The 25,432-nt window shown below is 40.0% G+C and overlaps 1 protein-coding gene across 1 annotated transcript in view; it reads left to right on the forward strand.

Moving 5' to 3' along the window:
* The first annotated feature begins 2,862 nt into the window (after positions 1 to 2,862).
* The window catches only part of LOC127622881 (tyrosine-protein kinase CSK), a 54,024-nt gene continuing 31,454 nt past the window's right edge, over positions 2,863 to 25,432 (forward strand). Inside the window, exon 1 of the mRNA XM_052097010.1 lies at positions 2,863 to 3,048. The gene's annotated coding sequence lies outside the window, so the exon portion shown is untranslated. The remainder of the gene's footprint in view (positions 3,049 to 25,432) is intronic.

Genomic DNA, 25,432 nt, shown 5'->3' on the forward strand with positions numbered 1-25,432 from the left:
TGTTGTCCGCCCTGAGTCTCACTGTCCGTGTGTAAAACTACAATTCCCACAATTCCTGGCCTCTCTCACTGCCTGCACTCTTCATTGTTCTCACCTGTGTCTCGTTTAGTCTTCATTGTGTTTGTGTACATAACCCTGTTTATTTCTCCATTCCCCTGTCGGTCTTTAGATGTTGTATGTAGATGCCTGATGCCCATGTTTTCCGTCGTTGTGTTCGCCTCTGTTATCTCCTTGTCTGCCATCCGTGTTCCTGTTAACTCCTTGTGTGCCTTCCGTGTTTTTGTTTACCTTTTTTCCCATCATGGATGTTTTCCTTTGTTCATGTTTTTGTATTACCCTGTTTGTAAACCGCCGCTGCAGATAGATCCTCGTCCTGTGTCTGCCTTCATCCACAATCGTGACACTGACATCGACTGGATGAAAGCTTTTCCCACTCATCCATGCAGAATTGTTTCAGCTGTGTGATGTTTGAGGGTTTTCTTGCATGCACAGCCCATTTCAAACCACTGCAAAGCATTTCAATAGGATTAAGATCCGGGGTTTGACTTGGCCATTCCAGAACTCTCAATTTCTTTCTTTTGAGCCATTCCTTGGTGGATTAACTGGAATGTTTTGGGTCATTGACATGTCATTGACATGAGTCCACATCCGCTTCAGCTTCAATTTTCGGACAGATGGGCTTACATTTTCCTCAAGCACCCTCTGATACAATTATGAATTCATAGTGGATTCTATGATAGCGAGCTGGCCAAGCCATGGCATTTCCACCCCCATGCTTAACAGTTGGTATGATGTTCTTGTGCTCAAATGCTGTCTTTGGTTTGTGCCACACATGTCTTCTGTTACTATGCCCAAACAGTTCAACGTTGGATTCATCTGTCAAAAGCACATTGTTCCAGAAGTCCTGGTCTTTGTGTAGGTGTTCTCTGGCAAACCCGGTCTTGCCCTGGTGTTTTTTTTTTATTTATTTTTTTTGTCAGCAAGGGGTTCCTCCTTGCACACCTCCCATGCAAATTAAACTTGTGCCATCTCTTTCTTATGGTAGATGCATGTACTTTGACATCAACTGTGGCAAGAACTACCTGTAGGTTCCGAGATTACATTTCAGGATTTTTGGAGAATTCTTTTCTTGGGCTGAACTTGCTAGAACGGCCTGACCTGGGCATGTTGGCAGTTGTTTTAAATGTTCTCCACTTGTAAATTATTTTCCAGACTGGCTGAAGGATCCTCCACAATCCTCTCTAATGATGTTCTAATATTTTGCACCTGATGTGGTGCACCATATATATAGACAGACAGACAGACAGATAGATATACATATAGATACACACAACCAGGCTATAAAGTTGTGTCCCTCAGTCTGAACTCCTGAAAGCCCCATCACACCAACCATCCTACACTACATGAGGAACAGTGGACATTTTGAGTAAAAAAACAACAACTACGTCACAGACAACCCTGTCACATTTCTTCATCATCAAGCTGTGACAGGGTTGAGATATTCACTACATTTATGGATATTGTAACAGAAATTTGGAATCAATACATTCAAAATATTATACATTCAAATTCTATATATTTACTAGAATGAAACATGGTGTTAAAAATATGTGAGTGCAAGTAGTGGGAGAGTTGTTACGGGGTTGAGGCGAGAGTGACAATATTGGGTCATTAAAATGGGAACACAATTACAAATCAACATTGTTTGCTGAGCACAGTCTAACATATTAATGACTTGCAAAAAATTTGGGGTTTTAGATCTGAATAAATCTAAATGTAAAACATTTTTAACAAAAATAGTGAGACCACAGACACACATTTGTAGCTTCATCACATAACAAAGGGTAAACTGTGATAAATATAGAAAATAATAAAAGGTCTATGATGTCTGAAGACGGGAAATGTGATTTATTTTTTATTTTTTTTAGAGGTTTAATGTTTGCCTAATATTGTGGAGTATTCAGACAATTAATCATATGTACTTGGGTGGAAAAATCGAAGTTGAAATCTTACCGAATCCCGGAGGATGTCCCCATATACAGCGCATTGTAATATGAGCCACACGGGGTCACTCCTCGATTCACTTTAGTTGCTGTTACTTTCTGCGGCCACTAGAGGTAGCAAACACTCAACCGTGATTCATGATCAAATTTAGCGAGACATTGTTGAGCGGCCGCTGTCTCACTATGAAACGAACTTCATCATGGGCTCAAAGCTATTATTTTATGTTGATATCTGAAGCGCGTCCCCTCCCGTCGCTACGCTGTGGCGTGGAGCTGCCGCGCACGCGCAGAGGTTGCGCTGAAGCCAAGCATCTTTTCAGCAGCATAGCGATGCAACTGTAGCGCTTCTTCCGCATTCGGCCCGTGTCATGTTGCCCTCTTAATGGTCCTTGACGATGAGTGTAAATTACAATTCTCATATTTTTAACTCTTCCGTGTGGATTTCCAATTAAATGTTTATTTAATTTCTCGGTGATATTATTCAAGTGTCATTTTTTTTGTCCTGACAGCGTCAAAAAAAATAAAAATGTCATATGGTATGTGTTAGTTTTCTCAGCGCTTTTGAGGATGAACCAATCACAGTCGTTTCTGAATAAAGGTCAATTATTTTAACTATTTTGTTTGTGATTACTGCGGTAGGTGTCATTTGTATAGCGGACATCAATTCTATCATAGGAACATTTTAAATTTTTAGAATTTGTATGTGCAAATGTTTCCAATAAGTTAACAAAACAAAAACAACAACAACCTGAGATTTGAATGAGTATCATTCGGGAAATCGGATGTTTGGCCACCAAGCGCCCCTTGGAGGAATACAAGTGAAGGTGCTCTGCACTGAATCAGAGTGGCAGCGCTTGAACATGAAACACCGTGTTGAAGCGCAGCGACATTTTCATCTCAGTTCATTTCCTCGTCTACCAAAGGCCCGATTTGGACTGTCTGGTCTCAAAACCCCAACAACTGGATGCTCGCAACAAACCATACCCAAAACAAACACAAGATAATTAAAAGGTTCTGTGTGATATTTGCGACCACACACCACTGGGTGAGTTGATGTGTATGCGTTCGTGTGTCTCCAGCAATAATCGAAACCTTTTCATGTATAATCAGATTGCTGGTTCATTAAATAGACATCTATTACAACATAGTTATATCATCGTATGTGTTGTGTTGTTTGTTCGGGACATTTGGACCGGCTTGTATTGTCATGCATATGCATGCATACATTATTTAACATATTTAGACATGCATTTCTCTTATTTGAAAATACAGGTGCATGCTTGCTGCCTTTACATTTGTGTTTTGATGACTGCAGTGCATTAGATATAAAGGTGCTGATCAGAACTGATGTATGCATGTTGAGTTGTGCTCTAAATACAAGCGTGGTTGTCTTAAATCTGAGATTTATATCCGCACAGATGCATACCTATATTAAACAAACTGAGTATGCAGGATTGATGTGCCATACATAAGGGGATAAATCATAAAGGAGGTATTGTTGCTTTATAGTTTTTTTTATATAGTTGTTTTATAGTTTATAGTTGTTTTACTCCAATATCTCAGTGCATTTGTGATTGTGACTCTGGGTGGATAATATTGTTATAAAACATGGTTGTGTGTTGTAATGAATTACAGATTTAAATTCACTTTAGTTTATCTTGCAAAAAGTAATGTGGTTGTACAATGATACAGTGGTGTTATTTGACATATAGCATGGTATTGAATGGTTACCAAATTCATGTACTTTGGAATTTCCATAATACTCCAAGAATAAGTACTAAAAACATGTTAATACCATACAGTACATGTCCAAAAAACATAATTTTGTAATGGTAGCATGTCCAAAAATTAAAATAAAAAATATAAACATGTCCTAAAACCATGATACTACTGAATAATTACCATATTCATTTACCAATGGGCTTACCTGGTATTTCAAGATACTACCAGAACTACAATGGTTTTACCACTGAAACATGCCCCCCGTTCATCAGTCAAATTGTCTTTGGCCATCAGTGATATTAAGTGTGCTTATGATGTCTGCCTATGGGGCATCTGTCTGATTAAGGTGAGGAGATCTTGGCTCGACTCTTTAGCCCCTCAGGAATTTAAAGAGCCAGACAGGAGCACGCATGGACACCGTCTGTCATGTCTGTTGCAGATCGCTCATGTGCCAAGATATCCGTCCTGCTTCATGCAGGCAATTCCAGGATTTACAGAGAGAAAGGGGCACTGATGGACTGAGAGGACACTTCCTCTGAACTTTCAGTAGAGTTCCCATTGTTGTGGAAAAAGTGTAAATATCAGAACATAATTTATTAAATCTTTAAAAGTTAGCAGACTGATCTCAGTTAAATTGGAAATAGTATATTGATATTTCCTCCGCTAAAATCAGTCTGTGCTTACTGAATTGTGAAACACTGCCCCCAGTGGCTAAAGCGGTAAGTGTTGTTGGGTGTATGGGCACTTGTGAGCTGCATTTTCTGTGTGCAGTGTCCATGGAGGGGCGCCTAAAGCAATTTGTGTAGTTAATTGTGTTCAACTGTACAGGCTGTAATTAGTGATCGACCGATATGTTTTTTTTTAATGGCCAATGCCGATATCTAGAGAGTGTTTTCAAATTAAAATATTTTTACAAAATTAAATAATAACATCTTTGCATTACTGCAAACTTGTTATTTTCTCAATATTACACATAAATAAAATGGAACAATAAATAAGAACATACACATTTTCATAAAAATAAGATTGTCCAAAAAAAACAGGGACATTTAATCATGTAACATACTTTCTATAAACTCTTTTGAAAAGGAAACTGGATATAAAAGTGTGGTTCACTCAAACCACTAAAACTGTTGTTGTTGTTGTTGCTGTTTTTTTTTTTTTTTTTTTTTTTTAAATTACCAACCAGTATTTCCAAATCCTCTTTCTAAAAAGTTATACTTATCCCTGGTACCTCATATGGCGTGACACTCGCAAACACATCTGTAATAGTGCTTTGTTTTGTTTACTGGCCTTTTTAATGTAGTTTTAGTCAATGTAAGAATACTCTATAAGAGTATTATTGATAAGCATTTGTCAAACTTGTCTATCCAAAACCAATATATATATATATATATATATATATATATATATATATATATACACTCACCTAAAGGATTATTAGGAACACCTGTTCAATTTCTCATTAATGCAATTATCTAATCAACCAATCACATGGCAGTTGCTTCAATGCATTTAGGGGTGTGGTCCTGGTCAAGACAATCTCCTGAACTCCAAACTGAATATCAGAATGGGAAAGAAAGGTGATTTAAGCAATTTTGAGCGTGGCATGGTTGTTGGTGCCAGACGGGCCTGTCTGAGTATTTCACAATCTGCTCAGTTACTGGGATTTTCACGCACAACCATTTCTAGGGTTTACAAAGAATGGTGTGAAAAGCGAAAAACATCCAGTATGCGGCAGTCCTGTGGGCGAAAATGCCTTGTTGATGCTAGAGGTCAGAGGAGAATGGGCCGACTGATTCAAGCTGATAGAAGAGCAACTTTGCCTGAAATAACCACTCGTTACAACCGAGGTATGCAGCAAAGCATTTGTGAAGCCACAACACGCACAACCTTGAGGCGGATGGGCTACAACAGCAGAAGACCCCACCGGGTACCACTCATCTCCACTACAAATAGGAAAAAGAGGCTACAATTTGCAAGAGCTCACCAAAATTGGACCGTTGAAGACTGGAAAAATGTTGCCTGGTCTGATGAGTCTCGATTTCTGTTGAGACATTCAGATGGTAGAGTCAGAATTTGGCGTAAACAGAATGAGAACATGGATCCATCATGCCTTGTTACCACTGTGCAGGCTGGTGGTGGTGGTGTAATGGTGTGGGGATGCCCTGGATGTGCATCCCACAAATCTCCCTAAACTGAGACTGACTGGTCGTCTTTTTATTAGTAGTGTGGAAAATGGGCAAACAGCTGTCAGAGAGAATGGGCTGTCACAGCTCTCAGAGAGAATGGGCTGTCACGGCTCTCAGAGAGAATCGGCTGTCACGTCCACACATGCACTTATTTATTTAATATAATCGCAGCATTTTGCCGTCATATAATCGCACAGGCTGACATCGCGATTGAGATATGATTTATCATGCAGCACTAGTTTATAGTAACATTTTTGTAATTTATTTGCACATGAAGAAATTGTTAATATAGTACACAGAGTAGTCGAGCAACCATGGATGGCATGTCCATGTTAGCAATCGCATTTTCTCAAAAATTCCAAGGTTCCAGCGAGTATCAGGAATCTACTGACAGTTTAAATGTCCTGGATAGCCTGCTTGGATTGTCACAGACTGACCGTCATGATTTGTGAATCAGAGGAACTTTTGATCCTGAAGTTTTGATTCTGGCTGATAGAGTATTTGCTTCAGAGAATCTGTTTCAACGAGATATGCACATATTTGCAGATGGTATATGATATTAGTTTTATTGATATTTGCCTTTGCACCGATTGCAATTTTCTTGGCCTATTTCGATTTCCGATTTTTTGCAAGTGTGACCTGCCAATACCGACTTTTTCCGATTTTCTTTCTAAGAACTATTATTGACCACATATACAAACAAAATCTACCTTTCTTCAATGCTACATTATATTTTCATAATAAAATAAATTATTAAACATTACAATTTCCCCCAAACTGCACTAAGTTACAGGATCTTCTCTCACTTAAACAACTCTCAAAATAAAGTGCTCTGTGACTGGAAAGAGGTAGAAATAACAATTAACTGCAAATGAGTTGCTTTATATAACAAATGTCATTTTCCACTATTTTTATAAATGGACCTTTTTCTCTTTTTACTCGTCTAACAAAACAATTCCAAAGATCTGAAAAACTGAAGTGTCCAATACGCTCAACTTACGTTAGATGTACAAATATCAGTTGTAAAACAGAGCACTGCTTCGGGAACGGCTTGCATATGTAAACACTCCCGTTTTTCCCGGGAGTCTCCCGTTTTGTTATTTCTCCCAAAAAAAACTCCCGTAATTTGTATGGCCCAAACCACGTTATATGAATAATCACATCAATATATTATTCCAAGGTGTCCAGTTGCCAGATCTTGAATGAAACGCATCCTACTGACACAATCGACACATCATACACATTACAAATCATTTTTGACCTCAATCTGGCAACCAACAACCCATTTGCGCTGTTGATATCTGCGCAGGCAGTAGACGCGAGATGTTAAATCAAGCATCACTGGAAGATGGGAGAAGAAGACTCAGCTGGTGCTCCGGTGATAAAAACAAAATATACATGTACATTTAACAACAGCTGGATGGAAGAATTGAATTTCATATCCCGAAGCCATACCGACAATGCCCACGCCTTTCGCAATGTGTGTCGCACTGATTTTAATATCGGACACGATGGGAAAAATTACGTTAAATCACAACGGCACAATTTGTATGTATTTAGCCTGCCTCTGCCATCCAGCACCCCCCTTCCCCTCTCCCGGATTTGTGTACCCAAATGTTGACAGATAACAGGCAGTGTGACATGACACGAGATTAAACAACTCGGGCAACGCGACATCGGAAAGTACCTCCTACTCTGTATCGAGGAAATTTATCAGATTTCTGAAGCCTCTGTCCTCAACTATGGAGAACGGCTGGTCATCCAGGGCCATGTATTCCATAATTTTCCTCGTAATTGCTTTGGTATTTTCGCTGCTCATACCAAGGAATGATAGGAGTAGGGGCTGCTGCTGACTTGTGGCTGGCTCTGAGCTCTGGCTAGCTTTAGCCGCTGTCACTTTTTAGCTTCTTTTTTAAAATGGGCATTTTCAGCTGGGTGATGGTGTTATAAATGTCTAATTAGGTTTGTTGATCCGAAAGTTATTGTGGTGGTTCCCCCATGGTTTACTTTGGCCTTACAATTATTACACATTTCGAACTTTATGTATTCTTCACTCACAGTGAAGATCTCCCACGCCAATGACATGTTTACATGCGGCAGTGACGTTATTGCCTGCGCCGCTGGCAACAAAACGGACCGGCTTGGAATTGGAAAGACGTGAGGCTGACCGGCCGATCACCGATCCGGGCCGAGCATGCGGAAAATCGGCTAATTCCGGTCCCTGGCCGGTCGACCGGTGCATCTCTAATTATTAGTCAAGACATTTCAATTTTACAGGGAACTGTTGAGGAGAGACAGGGAGAATGAAACAGGTGAGCAATTTAACATAATAAGCTCAAACCCGTCAGCCTCTGATATGCGGACTGTTTTAATGACACTGTGTTGCTAACCGTGACTGGTCATTTACATGTCTCAGTCACTTCATATGCAAGCAGGTGATTCTCAGCGTACTCAAGAAACAAATCGGCTAAATGGGAAATTTATCGGCCGATGCCAATAATTGAAAAAAATCGGAATATCGTCTGATTATCTGCTTCGGTGATATATCGGTCGACCACTAGCTGTAATGCAGTGAAGAGGAATAACTGTACAGCCATGGGCAAAAGTATTGGCAGTGACATAAATTTTGTTCGCAAAGTTTTCTGCTTCAGTTGTTGTGGTGTTGATTCACATTGTTTCTAGATTATTGTGCAGAGTGATCAGATGCATTTTAAATAATTGCAAAAAGCTTAATTAGCCATAAAAATTAACTTTATCTCAAAAACCCAAATTTCACAGCTTTTTGGTCCTGGCACAAAATGACCAGCCAACATCATTTCACTAATCATATCAGCAGTACCTGGGAAAGTGTGAACGAGTACTAGTCAGGTGAAATCACTCTATCATTCTGATTGGATTATAAGAGCAGACTGTTTGCTATAAAAGGAGTAAAGAAGTGCTTCCAATCATTGTGTTCTTGTTCGCAATGGTTACCTCTAAAGAAAGACGTGTAGCCATCATCGCTTTGCATCAAAATGGCCTCAAATGCAAGGAAATTGCTGCAAAGAATATTGTACCTGAAAGAACCATTAACCGGATCATCAAGAACTTCAAGGAGAGAGGTTCAACTGCAGCGAAGAAGGCTTCAGGATGTCTCAGAGTGTCCAGCAGGCGCAAGGACCGTCTCCTCCTGAGGAGTCAGTAATTGAATCGTGTCACCACCAGTGCAGAGCTTTCTCAATATTGGCAGCAGGTTGGTGTGAGTGCATCTGCACGTACAGTGAGGCGAAGACTTTTGGACAATGGCCTGGTGTCAAGAACGGCAGCAAAGAATCCACTTCTCTCCAAGAAAAATATCAAGGACAGACTGAAATTCTGCAGGAAGTTCAAAGATTGGACAGCAGAAGACTGGTGCAAAGTTATATTCTCTTTCGAATGTTTGGGACATCTGGAAAATCGATAGTCCGGAGAAGAAAAAGTGAACGCTACCATGAGTCCTGTGTCGTTCCAACAGTGAAGCATCCTGAGACCATCCATATGTGGGGTTGTTTTCATCCAAGGGAGTGGGATCTCACAATTCTTCCCAAAAACACTGCCATGAATAAAGAATGGTATCAAAACGTCCTTCAAGAGCAACTTCTCCCAATGATCCAGGAGCAATTTGGTGATTATCCGTTTATTTTCCAGCATGATGGGGCACCATGTCACAAGGCAAGAGTGATAATGAAGTGGCTCGGAGATCATTACATTGAAATTTTGGATCCGTGGCCAGGCAACTCCCCGGATCTTAATCCCATAGAGAACCTGTGGTCAGTCCTCAAAAGGCAAGTGGACAAGCAGAAGCCCACAAACTGTGATCAACCCTGAGCACTAATCAGGCAAGAACGGATCGCCAACATTCAGTATTTGTCCCAGAAGCTGATAACCAGCATGCCAGAGCGAATTACAGAGGTTATGAAGAACAAGGGTCATCCCTATAAATATTGAATCTTTGCATATTTAATGTTTTTGCCTGTAAAAGCCTTTAAAACTCATGAAATGTTTATCATTGTTTTCCAGTATACCATAGAAACATGTGAAAAAATAATCTACAAATACTGAAGCAGCAAACATTGCAAAACACAAAATTGATGTCACTGCCAATACTTTTGGCCACGGCTGTACTTTCAATGAGGGATCTGAACCCGGGTCTCCCACACTGCTGAAGCATTGCACTTCAGGTCACGCAATTGGGCAAAGGAAACGCACTATAACCAATGCAAACATGTCTGGGAGGAGATAGCGCTTGTCAATGAATCTGCATATGTGGCCAATGGTAGGATTCCGTAACTCATGGAAACAACCTGCTGACATCCAGTGTCATCATGTTGTAATGTACATTTTGTTTCTAGTTTTTCTCAGATCAAAAATATTTCTCTTTGTGTGTGTTTTTTATTTTTAATTTTTTTAATGATTTTATAAAATCCTGATCCAGTATTCTCAAACTGGAAAAATCATGGGAAATGGTCCATATGTTTGGAAACACTGTTTACGGTTTTTGCTGGTCTTTGTTTGTGACCCAACTGTAGCATGCATTGATTTTTAGTAACTTTCTCATTTGAGGAACATCTGAGCTGCTTTTGAGGCGAAAAAGGAGTTTAACCTGTTGATATGCAATTTCACCACACTCGGGGAGTGACGTCACTCTGCTTACATTTAATATACAATTTACCATCTATAAATGTAATTAATGTTAACAAATTATACATCTTTTCAAAGGTCCAAGGGTTCAACATTGATATCTGATCTCTGTTTCACGATAGCAATGCTTCAGAAACAGCAATTTAGTTATTTGTGCCAGGAGTACAAATGAAAAAATGCAATATCAAAATGGGACTTCATACCTTTTGTTATGAAAACGCGATCGCCAGATGAATTCAGTTCGCCACACTTGAGTTAACGGTCCATGTCAAGCGTTTGTTGAAAAACATCCAATAGCAATTTTTGTCAATAAAAGTGATCAATCTGGGAACTATTGATATATTCTCCATTGTTTACATGAGATCTCGCCTGAAAGAATTTCCCTTCGTCGTCGTTCTTCAACAAACTATGCAATCTGAGCAGCATTCATGTTGTAAAACTGTATATTATCTTATATATTAGAGTCTCATAAATAAAATGAGCCTGTCTCCAAAGTCTATTTTTAAAAATGCAGCGTTGTTTTATTCAGAATAGCCAAGCAGTGCCGTCAGATTTTGTGTCATCTTGGAAGGCGGAGCCTTAATTTTACTCTGTACACCTGCAGCAGTTTTCAGGGAAAAAAAGCTTGCAGGAACCTAATTTTTTGTTAGATCATCTTCGAATTTGAAATGTAACTTCTTGAGGCTTTGAGAACATTGTATTTCTGGGTTGTCTTGGCACTTTTATTATTGTTTTTTTAGATTATAAAAACATTTTCAGCACAAAATATTTCCATTACTATAAACTTCAGCTTCTCTAACTTTAAAAAATAACAACATATATTAATTCTGAAACATGGGAAATAAAGTTCAATGTGTCTTCTTTCAAAAGATACTACAACTGTGTCCGTACTCGAAAGGGTCCAGTAAAAACAACCATTTAAGTTCAGGTATGTCATTTTCATGGTTTGTGCTCAAAAAGAGGGTGTGTATCAACAGGTTAAAAGTGTTTGAAAGGACACTTGATTTGATGGCAGTTATTTTTTTTTAGATCTGTAGCATTATCAAAGACTAAGTTTTCTTTTCTCTGGTGGCAAACATGTTGTGACGTGATCTGCTGTAGAATTTGGCGTGCTTTTGTATGTTTTCAGAGGGATGTGATCGTCTGCTGTTGTTGTCTAATACATTGATTCAACTCCATTAGCCATTTACAGTGACATTCACGTGTGTGTCCCTCTGGCCTGAGCACTCTGTCAATATTCACTCTTTTTTCTGCACGTGATTGACAGGTGGCTCAGTTGAGGGCGATTCACTCAGATTTGTTCGGTTTTGTTAATTGACGTGCCGTGAAAGTCTATTTCTGGATTTGCTTGTGTTTTTTTCTAAGAGAGAATGATAAAAATCACAAAAGGTTGTTGGATGTTTTGTATGTGGCCCCAAAGACAATTTGGACACTTTGTCACACATACAAATTTCATCATGTCATTGCATTAGATGACAAAATATTGTCACTATTTATAATTAAAACATCACAAGCACACTTTTAAAGCCAAACGATTGACTAAAAAGATTTTTAGCTTCAAAATGGTAAAAACAATAGATTTAGTGTTTAAAATGAAGACAAGGTTTTTATTTTTACATTTTGTGGTTGTCAAATTTTAGTTGAACAGGTCCATAATTAAAGTGATAAACTACACTTGAGGTCACTCTGCTTGGACAGCATGTAAATATGAGGGGAACTGACTTCATACGTTTACCAAAAACCACCATGACACCAGGCTCAGAAATGTGAACTTAGTTCTGAGAAAAGCTCTAGCAGCATTTGTTTGCAGATCACATTTGCTTTGATATTTGTTATATCTCTACTGTATGTAATGACTAGGGGTGGGCAATATGAGCAAAATTTTGTATCATGAAATTAATAATTTTAAATCACAATAACTGTATATATCACGATATAGAATTTTCTTTTCTTTAGAATGGATAAAAATGGGTTTATATATTAGATAGCTATATTTTAATGTGAATTAATTCTATAAATGAAAACTACCTCCTTTTTTATTAATTTCTCTTTATTTGGAAATTGACACAGTCAAAGTAAAAAAAAAAGAAAAAAGAAACTTTTCTTGGTTTTAAATCAACTTTACCATAATACTAAATTTCACATTATGCTACAGTACATTTCAGTCCGATATGTTGTTGACCAGAATTATTACTATTATAAACTATAAATTATGTTGATATAGGACTTGTTTTACTGTGGATATAGATACTTGTCTACCTGGTTCTTCCAGCATCTTCACAAGGTCCTTTGCTGCTGTTCTGGAATTGATTTGCACTTTTCGCACCATGCTATTATGATCTAATACCATCACGGTACCATGGTTCCACTGCAGTACCTCTAAAGGCTGTACCTCTGCTATCTTGCTGGTGTTATTTTATGTCAGTAATCATGCAAGTGTGATTTTTGCATCGATTCCATTGGACCACCTCTAGATTGTATAAGCTTGATCTTAAAGACACACCCACCTGCTGGCAATGCCAATCAGAAGACAGGGACACAAGCCATGTTTTTGGGGATGTGTTAAGATCCAAGAATTTTGGTTGAGGGTTCAGAGCTTCATGTGTGACGTAGTGGACACTCAATTTTCATTTTGCTCCAGCCTGTGTATTTTGGGTGATGAGGCAGTCCTGAATATGGGTGATGGATATATGGAGAGCTGGTTCCTGACTGGCATGATGATTGTCAGGCGGGTAATCCTCAGGGGATGGAGGTCGAATGAGGTGCCCTCATTTCGTGAGTGGTGCGTTGAGTTGGGCAGGGTGGTGGCGTTTGAGGAGATGGTATATAGAAAGCTAGGCAACCTAGATATATACATCAGGAAATGGGGCAGCTATCTAGCCTTTTTGGAAGGCTCTCGGGGAGGGGCAGTGGAGAGAAACAAGTGGGTTGGTTTTGTTTTATGTTTCTAAATATTTTCTGCTGTTTTATTGTCTGTTTTTATTTATGTGTGTGTCTTTGTCAGTTGGCTTTTGATGACTGGAGTGCTTGTTTGTGTCGGGTCTGGGTGGGGGGGTTAATATTCGGGGAGGGGGTGGGGGTGTTGTAATTTCATGTGGTTTGTTTATGTATTTTCTGTTGTGTCTATTTGATTTTCTGCATGAAATCAATAAAATGTAATTATGTGATTGTTTTGGGGATGATCAGTTTGCTCATGGGCACCAGAGAGATTCTTTGGGTCACTCACCTACTTGGGACAGAACCTGCGGTTTTTGTGCTGGTGGCCTAGATCTTCAAACGCTGTGTCTGCACCGCCTACTGCCCATGCAACTATGATTGTGTGGACTACATTTCAGCCATAAAAGCAACCTCTGACATCTTACAAAAATGTACTTTGGCAGTAAAATGATACAGTGATGGTACTACCTTGCCACTTTGATGTAGGCCTATATACCATTTTACTGAATCATTACTAATTACCATATTCATATACCATTGTATTTAAGTCATACCCTTTTGAGAAAAAGGTAATACCATGGTACTTTTATGCACATCGTGGTACTAAAATTCACGTACCATGGTATTTACATGGTACTTCAAGGTTATTCCAAGAATACCTGAAAAAAAGGTGCATGTCCAAAAAAGCACAGTAGTAGCATGCTGTTTATTAAGCAGTACTTTTGTATGAAAGATGGAAGAAATTAATATAAAAGAAGTTCTCTCCCAGCTAATGATACTCAGGGGACCTTCTAAATCGGTACATTACGAAAATATTAAGTATTTCTTGTAACTAACTAATAAATATTAAGTTAGTTCTTCATCATTTTGATCACATTTTAGAATTCAAAAAATGCACATTCACGTATTCGATCTATAAATAAGATTTTATATTTCATATATTTTGTTATGTTTATTATTTAATTGCATAATTTGTACTATTTACAAGTATTTACATTGATTTGTTGAACGTGCTGAAATTAGTACTGTCTCTTTAACAAACCCAGCATTTCTGTAAAGAGCATCTGTAGAAGAACGCATGTTAATGATAAATCTCATCTGTGCTATGCATGATTAGAATTAAATGTTTTTGTTTTTTTGATCAACAACAGGCTGAACAGAAATGTTATTTAATGACAAATGGGTCACGTGGGTCACGCATTACACAGAATAACTTTTACTCTCAAAACCCAGTGAACGGATCTCGCTGCTGGTGAGTGAAATCTAAACATTTACCAGCAAGTTGACAAATATGCAGTATACTTAACATTTTAGTCGCATAGCGTGAAATGTGGTTGCAAATGAGAGTGATTAACATTCATTGTAGTAGAGGGTTGCGCATCTCTGAACTGTGAAATCTGAGAGAAGCACTAGTGTCTAGCCGCTCCACACTTTAGAATCTCACCAGAAACAGTAGGTCATTTGGGTGTATATGTTGTTTTGCATTGTATTGTGGAAAAGTGTAGATATTTGGACATGGTGAAATATTACTTGGATGAGCTGTCAGTTACAAAGCATTTCCATGGCCAACAGCAGTCATCATGAAGAAATATTTGATAAAAAAATACAAACTGATTGTCCAATCAGAATCAAGTGTTCCGGTGAGCTGTATAATATATATGAATATTTTTCAATTGATATGGGTGACTCTCTCTCTCTCTCTCTCTCTCTCTCTCTCTCTCTGATCTTTATCTGTGTGTCATTCTAAACCTCAGTAGTTGGAGAGGTTTCATGCAGGATCTTTGCTCAAGTTCTTGTGGCTAAAAGTTTTGCTGTCAGTCAGTGAATCAGTTATTAGTTTGTGATAAAATTGAGAAATATAAAATATATTTACTTTGAGCCCGCACTCAACCAAACACTGTCAGAGAGTTTAAATCAGTGAATGTCAAAACTGCTTTTCAACATGTTTTATTTACTCTGTATCATGACTGCAGCGCTTTGAAGCTAATTTTAAAGCAACTAACTTAGATTCAAACATTTTCTGTGGAAAATGTTAGTTGTGTTTGCCGATGCAAAAGTCTCTCCCATGATGCCAGGGTGTTCTAGGTGATTGCCAGGGCATTGCTGGATGGTTGTTTACTGGCCCAAGTGAACAAGTCCATCACCAAATCTCTATGAAGTTCTGGCCTTCTGGTATGGCTTGAGGTTGGGAAGTTTTTTGGATTTTCTTGCCTTTTCATCTTCTGCCAGGTGAAATCTTTAGTCTGATCATTTAGTAATGTTTCATTCATGTCTTTAACACAAGACCTCCCCCCGTATCTTAGTACCGGTCCCGGTCTTAAGAGCACTGCTTTCTGTGTCATTTTACTGCACTGTATCAAGCTGTTTTTGATACTCTTTCTATCACAATTTTTCTCTCATACCTTTGTTCTTTCATTAATATGTGTTTAATGCAAATGTGAAAGAACATACTTGCTAATCCTTCACACACAAACACATGCGCACACACTCTTTCACATCTCTTTGTAATTATTTGTCTGTTTCTCTAATCTCTCTGTTTCCGCTTCAGCTCTTTTATTTTGCAGCTCAATGGATGATGTTTTTTTCTCAATGTCTGTTTATGGAAATCTGTAGCCTCTCACAAAGCTCCAGTAATGTATGCCAGCACGCGCACACACACACACTTTTTCTCTCACACACTCTCTGGATATTGTGATGATATAAATAGCTCAGTTAGAGTGAGTTGCGTGCTGCGGTGACAGCGGGATGTTTTGAGAGTTAAACTAGATCATTCACACACACACACACACTCGCTGAATGAGAGATTAATCAGTGATGTGTTTGCGTTACCTGCGGTTTTGTGTGCAACTTGTGTTTAGATCAAACAATCGAACTAACAGCCTCTGTATTCCAAAATGTCTTGATAACCCTTTTATATGCAAATTTACATTTAGACCCTGGCTGTTTACACATTATTAATGTGTGTGTTGTCAGGTGATCCACAAGTGGACAGCACTAAAAAATGTGTGTGAAAGTGTGTTTGCTCTCTATGCTGACCGTTAACTCAGTATTTGCATGTTAGGTAAGGTCACATTTCCTTATTTCATCTCAGTCATTTGACAGCCACTAAATGGATTTAAAAAAGACAGTTCATTTGAGGTTTCTTTAAATCTACGACAAAAATTCTTGACTTCATGTCTGAAGCTATTGGGTGTAATTGTTTTCAGAAAATTGTTCAAAATAACAAAAAAGATGCAGGGTTTTCAGACCTTGAATAATGCAAATAAAACCAGTTCATAATCATTGTTAAACAACACAATACTAATGTTTTAACTTGGGAAGAGTTCAGAAATCAATATTTGGTGGAATAACCTTGATTTTCAATCACATCTTTCATGTGTCTTGGCATGCTCTCTACCAGTCTTTCTCTCTACCAAGTGACTTTATGCCACTTCTGGCGTAACAATTCAAGCAGCTCGGCTTTGTTTGGTGGCTTGTGGCCATCCATTCCATCCATTTTACTCTTGATCACATTCCAGAGGTTTTTAATGGGATACAGATCTGGACACTGGGCTAGCCATGACAGGGTCTGGATACGGTGGTCCTACATCCACAACTTGATTGACCTGACTGTGTGGCATGGATCATTGTCCTGCTGGAGAAAACAATCCTCAGATTTGGGGAGCATTGTCAGAGCAGAAAGAAGCAAGTTTTTTTTCCAGGATTCCTTGTACGTGGCATGATTCATGTGTCCTTCACAAAGATGAATCTGCCTGATTCTAGCCTTGCTGAAGCACCCCCACTGGTCATCACGGATCCTCCAACAAATTTCACAGTGGTTGTGAGAAGCCTCTCCAGGTCTCCGTCTAACCATTAGATGACCAGGTGGAGGGTCTGTGATGATCTGTGGGTGATTTAGTAAGGCTGGAATCGGGCAGATTTGTCTTTGTGAAGGACAAAGATCAATCAAGGTGTAGATTGAGGACCACGGGATCAAGATCCTGTCATGGCCAGCCCAATCTCCAGACCTGAACCCCACTGAAAATGTCTAGAATGGGATCAAGAGGAAGATGGATGGCCACAAGCCATCAAACAAAGCCAAGCACTTCTCAGTCTCATAATAACATAAAATAAAAGGTTGTGTTTTGCGCTCTCTCACTTTGTGCCAGTCAGTTCAGTCAGCTCCTCCCCCGCTGTTGTAGACTCACGCGCTCACACTTGCAGATATCTGCACTGAAGTGTAACTTTATTTGGTTGAGGAGGATAACACATTTTTGAGGTAAGTAACGTTAACCAGCCCTCTACATTGCGAGTACATTTTGCATTATGCGACCAAAAAATTTCTGTTATTAGTAGTACTTATAAGTAAATACTTAAGTAAATATTCACATTTCACTAGCCAGTGATAGTTTTGGAGTTTCAAAGTGCCGAGTCCCTTTTACTAAATAAAAAGCAGTTGTTAAGAAGCTGGATTCAGCCTCGTCTTTCCCTACATGATTCTCATGCTTGCAGGTAAAAACACTTGTCTCATTCAGTTGAGCTCAGGGAACAGCACCGCAGACGTCATGTGAAGATGAACCACTTCCTTCATGAGAAATAAGGGCTTTTGAGCTGATCAGAGAGCCTTAAAATAATGTGTGAAAGTGAAGAATTTAAGGCAGAAATATTTTACTATTGGATAATATAATTAATATAATAAAATGTAATGTAATACAGTATAATGTAATATAATAGCTATACAGGTTGTCTGGGTTACAAAAGAAGCAAAAGAAAACAAAAGAGCACTAAATTGTTAAAGCTACAGTAGGTAGTATTTATTTATTAAAATAGTTTTCTATATAAACATAGTGTCTAAGTTAAATAAGGCCCTATGAGAAATTAGTTGGCACCACAGTCTCAGTGAAAGGCAGGCCTTTGCTCTGTTTGTGAACAGCTGCCAAGTAACCCTGGCTGGGGGTGAAGAGCATCATGTATATGGGGAAGAATTGGGGGCACTGTTTCTAACAATTCAGTTTATTTCAAAGTTGCCTTCTGCAGTTTTAAGAGCACAAAACTGTTTATAAAAGCACAACACTAGCCTCTTAATTTAGCTATTTAACTTTAAAATGTACCCTAGAGGGTCAGAGGTCCACCCCCCATAGTCTCACAAAATCCTGTGGGAAACACTTAATAGACATTCTGAGAGCCATTCTACATATAATTGCTTTAAAGGCTTTTATGCTTAAGTCGTTGTTAAAGTTTAAAACTTACAGTACCTGTGGAACCTTCCTGGGCTGCCTTTCCCAAAAGCATCATAAGACTATTTAGATCGTAGAAACCATTGGCGCCAATGGTCCCTACAATCAATTTAAACTTGCGATGCTTTTGGGAAATGCAACCCTGATTTTAACAGAATAAAAGAAAATATTATAAACCTTGAATATCTCTGGACAGTCAAGTTTTTCTTCTTTTTTTTTTTTTTCCATGTTCCTTTTATCTAATAAAAATGTCCCCCATGTGCTGTATGGAAGTCTCTGGAGTAGATTATTAGGGTGTATTCTGAGAGATTAACCTATTTATCAAGCATTCACTCACTATATATGATGCAAGTCAGTGCAGGAAGGAAGATCATTCTGGTCTCTTTATAACACTTATGTCACTTCTGTGTTACAACTCAATGTCATGATGCCCTCTCTGGATAATGTCAAAAAAATTGCTTCATTGATGAGAGAATTTTAACACTCCTTGTTTTGTTTCTTCTTAACATTTTGTCAGCACAAATTTCTGTTTGGTGTGGATAAAGCTGCTAATTCACTATGATCTCTTCACAGTGAAGTTCATTTCCATAGCATCCCTTTTAAGTGTGTGTGTGTAGCAGTGATAATGTGCATTATTTCGCATTATATCATTCGAGGAATAGCCATTTTTAGGTGTGTGTCTTGTGACTATTGCCATGGTAACAGTAACAGCAGGATTCAGGATGCTGACATGTGCTTTGAGACAAGGTGAGATCATACACATGTTGTAGTTCAGAGCTGCGTGTGTGTTTGCAGCACTCCGACGGCTGTAAATCTGTAAGCATGTGAGTACAGGTGTTTGTTTGGATATGATCACATTGAAATTCCTCCGGCTCAGGTGAAAATTGGATGTCTGGTCACATAGAAATATAATAGCACCCATCTCCTCAACATACAATATTTGAGATTCCCCTTCTGTCACTCACTCGACGTTGTGTCGATATAGTGACACTAGGGGTTGCTCTTGAGAGCCCCGAATACCTCCCATTCTTTGAGAAAAGGCCAATGAGAAATGGTGAGCGTAATTTTCATGCCACTCCACTGGACGTACCGCTATAAAAGGACCTGGAATGTCCACTCCATTCAGATTTTTTCTTCTGAGCCGATCGTTTTTACTATCAGTGAGCTTAATACTACTGCTGTTCCATTCACCTCTTAAGAAGCATATTCTGCTGGATATATGGTGCATTTCAAGTGGCTCTCTCTCCTTTTGCACAACGAGTGTAGATTTCGCCCCTGGGTAATTCTACAGCGTACTAAAAGTGTGTATATTCCTGCTAAAGAGAATATTTTTCTATTAGAGCACACACATTGACGTTGAACGTCTTTTTAAAGACGTGTCTTTTATAAAGATGCCTTTCCGTCTTTGTGTGGTTCCTGGATGCGGTCGTTATCTCTCCACTTACGATGGCCACAGGCGCTGCCTCGTGTCTGGGCAGCGATCACACTGAGGCAGTGGTTTTGGATGGTTCATGTTCTCATCGCGAGAATATAGCAACGTTGCGGTCGCAGCTTAACTTCTTCCGGCGGCCCAGGTGGCTCTGCCTCAACCCGAGCCCAGTTCTCGGCCCCAGCGTAGAGACCCCCCGCAGGAAGCTGACACCCGGGAGGCTTCTAAGCGCCCCTGAGACAGACAACCCAGGGAGCGAGAAGTTTGCTATGCAGCTGGTATCCAGACCAATCTATCTCCCGCTAGATGGCCGGGAGATAAATCCTTTGTTTCATTTTCTCTTTTGTTCACCACACCCCAAACAGGCTGCGGTACCCACATTGTCAAAAAGAGAGCGGTTTCCTCACTCCTTGGGTCACATAATCAGTGTTCATGACCGGCATTGTCATGGGACCAGACACAGAGCATGCGCAGCTAGGACCCTGCGAACGCGGCCCCCCGCCTTCGCGCGCACTGCTGCGCTATACCTACGGCCAGCCGAATGTGATGAGTTTCAAGAGGTCCTCCTCATCCTCAGTCACTCTTCCACCCTATGCTGGGTATGCAGAACAAGGTAAGTACTTTGAGGTTTCCCTCAGCAAATATGCATTCCCCCCCAGTGAGCCTACTTGGACAGACTCTGTGCAAGTTCAGGGAGGATGAGGAATGAGTCACCCTCGTGGCCCCATATTGGCCCACCCAGACTTGGTTCTCAGATATCACTCTCCTCGCAACAGCGCTTCCCTGGCAGATTCCTCTGAGGAAGGACCTTCTTTCTCAGGGATGGGGCACCATCTGGCATCCTCGCCCAGACCTTTTGGAACCTCCACGTCTGGCCTTTCGACAGGGACACGGAAGATCTAAGTGGCCTACCACCAGCAGTCGTAGACACGATCACTCAAGCCAGAGCTCCCCCTACCAGGCAACTTTATGCCCTGAAGTGGCGTTTGTTCACGAATTGTTGTTCTTCTCGAGCCGAAGACCCCCAGAGATGCGCAATCGGGTCAGTGCTTTCCTTTCTGCAGGAGAGAATGGAGGGGCGGCTGTCCCCCTCCACCTTGAAGGTATATGTAGCCACTATAGCAGCCCACCTCGACGCTGTGGACTGTAAGTCCCTAGGGAAGCATGACCTGATCATCCGGCTGAATCCTCCCAGGCCACGCCTCTTCCCCTCATGGATCTCTCCACGGTCCACTTGGGTCTTCGGGGAGCTCCCTTTGAGCCACTAGAGTCAGTCGAGCTGAAAGCCCTCTCCTTGAAGATGGCCCTCCTGATTGGGCTCACCTCCATCAAGAGGGTGTGGGACCTGCAAGCGTTTTCTGTCAGCGACACTTGCCTGGAGTTCGGTCCAGCAGATTCTCAAGTCATCCTGAGACCCGACAGGTGCCGATTACTCCAGTAACCCCTGTGATGTATATTCCTAGATATGGTCTCCCTGTCGGTGGACTCCCTGAAAGAATAGGAAAGGAAAGAACACCTTCCCAGATGCGTATGATAGGGTTAGATGGCCCCAGCCAAATGTAATACTCTGTGGAGAGAAAAAGATAGAGAGAAAAGGCAGAGACTGGCGCAGCCTGCTCCCATGCTAGTTACGTCACCCCATCCTCTCAGGGATGTGGGGAACTGCATGATGTCTTTTGGGACATTGGGGGAGGTTACATGCAGACTGATGCTTCTGCTATTACACACGCAGCAGCTTGCTTGCACCTGCATCAGCAGTTCAAGGAACACGGTTCAGCTGTTGTGGCATTTTTTTTTAGGGACCCATAGTGTCACTACTTCAACACAACGTCGAGTGAGTGACAGATGGGAAATGTAATGTTTACTGTTGTAACCTCCGTTCCCTGATGGAGGGAACGAGACGTTGTGTCCCTCTTGCCACAACACTGTACTAGTCGCTGAAATGGCCGGACCTTGTCTCGGCTACTCGGCACAAAACCTGAATGGAGTGGGCATTCCAGCTTCTTTTATACCCATATGTCCGGGGGGAGTGGCTTTGAAATTCCACTCGCCAATTCTCATTGGCCTTTTCTCATAGAATGGGAGGTGTTTGGGGCTCTCAAGAGTGACCCCCTAGTGTCACTATATTGACACTAGGTCTCGTTCCCTCTATCAGGGAACGGAGGTTACGACAGTAACCATGATGTATCTTTCATGAAGAATGGTGTGGATTGCATTGAAGTTTAATGTATAGTTGCAAGAAAAAGCATGTGAACCCTTTGGAATTAGCTGGTTTTCTGTATTGGTCATAAAATGTGATCTCATCTTCATCAAAGTCACAAGTATCCTTGGCAAAAACAACATGCTTAAGCTTACAACACACAAACCTTTATAATCTTCTATGTCTTTATTGAACACATCCCATTAAACATTCACAGTTCTGTGAAAAAGTAAATGATTCCTTGGATTTTATAACTGGTAGATCCTCCTTTGGCAGCAATAACCTCAACCAAGCATTTCCGATTGCTGCCAATTAGACCTTTTTGGGTCACGGTTTCTGTATAGCAAGGAAAACAAAAGAATCTTTCTAACCTCTTCCCAATCCTGTAAAATTAGCCTAAAACGCCTAATCAAGGCATACCCAAAGTAAATTTAAAGCTGTTCTTGAACCTTTTGGAGTACATGCATGGATTTGGTCACATTTGAAAGGGGACACTCTGAAGTTTTTTCCCCAGCAGTTAGAATTACTGTAAGTGCTACTGATTTTGAGTAATAGAAGTTTAAACACAATGAAATAGAAGTTTGTTTTTCCGCCTGAAATTTTTTTTTTGCATACAGATGCCTGCAGATGACTATAACTTGTAGCTATTAGCTTGAGAACACAATGGGATCACAGCATGAAGCCTTTCCTAGTCCAAGTTCAAATTTTATAACAATACCATAAAAAATGAATATGTTACACATGTTTTTCTAAGGGTACACCCAGGCGTTTTACAAAAGTGCCTTTTGGATACTCCAAAAGGACCCTTTGGTAACCTAGGACAAAAAGGCTACTACTTTTGAACGCTTCAACGTACAGTCATAATTTTGGGCTCTAATGAAAGATGACACTTAGAGCTATCATATTCCATATCCAGATCCACTATTAGTTTTGCTGACACAGAGTAACTGATGCATAAACACATTAGAGTGCCTTTTCCCTTCTTGAAACTAAATGTTGTGCATATAAAAGAGTCAAAACTAGTGCTATGGTGGACAATTTGTTTATATAAAAAATACACAACAAACTATTTACATGAATTTTTACACAAAGTATTTACAAACCATTATAAAATTGTACATGTTTCTAGCAACATGCCAGTCATTGTAGCAGTCACATTTGGGTACAAAGCACAAAGGCACATCACAGGAGGAGTACTTCACTGGTGTCTTTGCATGACACTGCCTGCACTTCAGACGACCAGCGGTGCAAGATTTGGTGATGTGCAACGGCCTGTGATGTGCTCTTCGTGGAGCAGGAGATACGGGTCTGGCTGTGGAGTGAGACCCCAACTCTGCCAGCTCCTCAGCAAGGGTCTCTCTGAAAGCCCTCCTCTCTTGATGAGGTGCTGTCCTGCTGCTCCACTTTATGTGGCCGCTTGCTGAGTGGGGAGAAGTATCCGGCTCCCAATCGCTATCTGATTCAGTGAGAAAAAATAAATGTAATTTACAAAGCTAGACACAACTTTTCCATCTTTTCTGTATTCTATATATATATATATATATATATATATATATATATATATATATATATAGTTTTTTCTTTTCGACTGTGTAAATATGTATTATTGTATGTATATTTACTGTAAATACTGTATACTTTGCCAATGTACTATGGAACAAATAGATGGGCCTACACCTCCCCCCATGAATTCAGCATTGTAACAAATAGATGGGCCTACCCCTCCCCCACCTCCCCGCATTGTAAGAAATAGACTCTCAAACACAACATATATTCTTATTTTCAACTTATATTTATTGATTTATTTATATATGTATTTCGCGTCCATTTATATATATATATAAATACATATTTACAGTAAATATACAAAACATCTATATAGCATGTCAATAGATCTGAAACAAACAATGAACTAAGACCTCACACACGCACAAACAAATACAAAAAACACGCACAAACGGTTCAAACACTCACTGAGGAAACACACGAAAAAGGGTAATTACAAAATGTGTATTCATTATTCAAACTAAAGCTTATTTATGCGGAATATACAGTAATATATGTTATAAAACACAAGAAAACACTTACTTGTCCAGAGCATTGTCTCATCTCTCCATAAACATTTCCTCTGCCTCCGAATCATCCATATTGTTTTCAGAAATTTCATCTCCAAACTCTTAATTTAACCTTCTTATATCACATCCTGGGGTGAAAATCCTGTTTTTCGCGTCCGTTTCACCATATTTAAATCTCCAAATGTGTAAACAGTTCCAAAACAACACTTCACCTTTTACGCACGGACGCACAAAACACTCGGTAATGGCAAGGCAACTTTGCGCACACACATTACAGAACCGTGCTCTAATCGTCCCACTAAAGCCGCATATCACTGTTTTCAGAATTTCATTGGCTATACGATGCGTCAGTCATTTCCACTTTTCGATGTAAATAGTTTGATCAGGGAACAAAGGAAAGTGGGGAGTCCCTTACATTCGACACAGACAGTGGTTGGCTATTGAAGGCTTTGGACAGGACATGGAAGCTCCTATTGGGTCAAATGAGGTGTCAAGAAGTCAAGATGGCGCCGGTGTTTTTGGCAGGCCGTCAGTTCCTGAGACTTTTTATTTTATGGTGTTTTATGAGTCTTTTAAGCCAAGTGATTTTAAACTCAAGTGTTGTCTTAAGCCAAAATGTGCTGCCATTAATAGCGTATGATCGGCAAACTCTATTGAACATTAAATTTCTGGTCGATGAGCAATCTCACTGTGTGTCGCTGGATGCTTATTGCACTCCACCACCGCTGCTGGCGTCCGTGCCTCCCTTTCTGCGGCGCGTGCCGTGTTTGCCGACGGGAAGGAAACGCCGAAGGCGAAGAGGGAAAAGAGGTGGTGCTGCTGTTCAGATTAAGCTTACCCTTGCGAAAAACCGGTAGAGGTATACCCTTCAGAGTTCCTCTATCAACGAAATGGACTGCTGTCATCTCATAAGACGCCGTTCATTGGAACCATCATATGCTTGGAACATTCTGATCTCCCCGACCTCGTCTGGATTGGAGCAACTGTATCGCCCGCCTC

Source organism: Xyrauchen texanus, chromosome 29 (assembly GCF_025860055.1).
Source record: "Xyrauchen texanus isolate HMW12.3.18 chromosome 29, RBS_HiC_50CHRs, whole genome shotgun sequence".
Lineage (NCBI taxonomy): Eukaryota > Metazoa > Chordata > Actinopteri > Cypriniformes > Catostomidae > Xyrauchen > Xyrauchen texanus.